Source organism: Lactuca serriola, chromosome 2, assembly GCF_051521515.1.
Source record: "Lactuca serriola cultivar US96UC23 chromosome 2, Lser_US96UC23_V15, whole genome shotgun sequence".
Taxonomy (NCBI): domain Eukaryota; kingdom Viridiplantae; phylum Streptophyta; class Magnoliopsida; order Asterales; family Asteraceae; genus Lactuca; species Lactuca serriola.
The window spans coordinates 66066852-66069656 of NC_136409.1; positions in this window are offsets into that span (position 1 = coordinate 66066852).

Consider the following 2805-nt stretch of genomic DNA (forward strand, 5'->3'; position numbering starts at 1 on the left):
ACGGAACCTGCCGTGATTTGCAATGCAACAACTATGGCAAGAAGGGTCATCTAACTCGTTTTTGCTAGACACTAGTCCAACCAACCAATCAGGCTCCTGGAGCGGGCATTGTTCAAGCCTGTTATGGTTGTGGGGAGATCAGACACTTCAAGAGGAATTGTTCAAAAGCAACAACAGCTGGAAACACAGGGAGAGTGCTAGCGATGGGCTAAGAGGAGGCAGTTGTTGATCCCACCGTAGTTACGGGTACGTTCCTTCTCGACAACTCTTATGCATGCATTCTTTTCGATGCTGGTGCGGATAAAAGTTTTGTTAGTCATGCACTCAAGCATCTTCTCAAGCATAAATGCCAACCTCTAACCGAAACATTTACCGTTGAAATGGCCAACGGAGAGAAAGAGAGCACTAACAACGTATTCATAGGTTGTACCCTTACCTTAAACGACCATTATTTTCCAATCGACCTTATGCCAATTTCCATAAAAATCTTTGATGTCATCATCGGCATAGATTGGTTAATCCCCAATCATGCTGATATCCTTTTTTATGAAAAAACTATTCACCTCAATCTGCGCTCTAACGAAACCCTTATTATCTATGGTGATAAAATCAACTCAAACCTTCGTATCATTTGATGCATCAAAGCCCAAAAATGTCTACAAAAGGAGTGCCATGCATTCCTTGCTCATATTGTTATTGAGAAATAAGAAGTTATAGACCTCGAGAGCATCCCTGAAGACTAGAACTTTCCTGATGTCTTTCCCGAAGAACTTCTCGGAATCGTTCCCGAGTGCCAAGTCGAGTTTTGAATCGACTTAATTCGTGGAGCTACCCCCGTAGCTAAATATCCATACCGTCTAGCGCCGATAGAAATGCAAGAGTTATGCAGCCAGCTAAATGAACTACTCAGCAAGGGATTGATCAGACCATGTTCCTCACCCTGGGGAGCCCCTGTCTTATTTGGGAAAAAGAAGGATGGGTCCTTTCAGATGTGCATAGATTATCGTGAACTGAATAAGCTTACCATCAAAAACCATTATCCCCTACCCTGAATCGACGACCTCTTCGATCAACTCCAACGAACTGAGTATTTCTCAAAGATATATCTGAGATCAGGGTACCACCAGTTGCGAGTCTATGAGAGTGATGTTCCCAAGACAACATTCTGAACTCGCTATGGTCAGTACGAGTTTGTAGTAATGTCCTTTGGTCCAACCAATGCACCCGCAATATTCATGGATCTGATGAATCGGGTGTGCCGCCCTTTCCTAGACAAGATTGTGATAGTGTTCGTTGATGATATACTTGTCTACTCTCGGAGTGAGGAAGCTCATAGACAACACTTGAGGCTAGTGCTAGAAACTCTAAGGGTGGAGAAACTCTATGCAAAATTTTAAAAGTGCGAATTCTGGATCAGAAAAGTAACTTCCTTGGTCATGTGGTTAGCAAGGAAGGCATACACGTGCACCCTTCCAGAATCAAGGCGATTGAGACTTGGTCAGCACTGTAGACACCAATAGAAATCTGTCAATTCTTGGGTCTCGCTGGCTACTATCGCAGGTTTATCCAGAATTTCTCCAGAATTGCTAAGCCTTTGACTGCCCTGACTCAGAAAGGTGGAACCTTTAGTTGGGGAGAAAGTCAAGACACTACATTCCAAAAATTAAAGCGAGCCTTGTGTAGCACAGCTATCATGTCTCCGCCAGAAGGGATGGAGGACTTTGTTGTTTACTGCGATGCGTCTAATCAGGGCCTAAGCTGTGTGCTCATGCAGAGAGGAAAAGTCATTGCTTATGCCCCGAGACAGCTGAAAGCACATGAATTCAATTATACGACTCACGACCTGGAGTTGGGAGCAGTGGTCTTTGCAGTAAATATATGGAGACATTATTTATATGGAACCAATTGTACTGTCTTCACCGACCATAAGAGCCTACAACACATTTTCAATCAGAAGGAGTTGAACATGAGGCAACGATTATGGGTTGAGCTACTCAGGGATTATGAGTGTGAAATACGCTATCATCCCGACAAGGCTAACGTAGTAGCGGATGCCGTCATCCGAAAAGTGTATTCAGGTCGTAGAGTGAGGGCACTTACAATGACCATCCACTCCCATCTGTCCACACAAATCAAAGAAGCTGAGTTAGAAGCCTTAAAACTAGAGAACATGATGGATGAATCTTTGAGGGAAATGGAAAAGAACTTAGAGATCAAGGGAGATGGAGTTTACTATTTTATGAGCTGAGTCTTGACCCTAAGCTTTGGCGGTTACATGGAGGTTGTCATGAACGAAGCTCACAAGATTAGATACTCCGTTCACCCAGGTTCGGATAAGTTGTACTTGGATCTCAAAAAGTTATATTGGTGGCCAAACATGAAAGCAGAGATTGCTACCTTCGTGGGCAAGTGTCTGACATGCGCCAAGGTGAATGTGGAATATCAAAAGCCCTCAGGTCTACTTCAATAGCCAGGAATACCTGTGTGGAAGTGGGAAAGGATTACAATGGATTTATTCACTAAGTTACCCAAGTCTCCGAGTGGGTACGATACCATATGGGTAAATGTCGACCGATTGGCTTAATCCGCCCACTTCCTGCCAATCAAAGAAACATTCAATATGGAGAGACTGACTCGAATCTATATCTAGGAGATAGTTCGTCTGCATGGTGTGCCTATGTCCATTATCTCCAATCGGGATAACAGATTCACCTCGATATTTTGGTAGTCACTTTAGAAGGCTCATGGAACTAAGCTGGATATGAGCACAACTTACCATCCACAAACTGATGGTTAGAGTAAGAG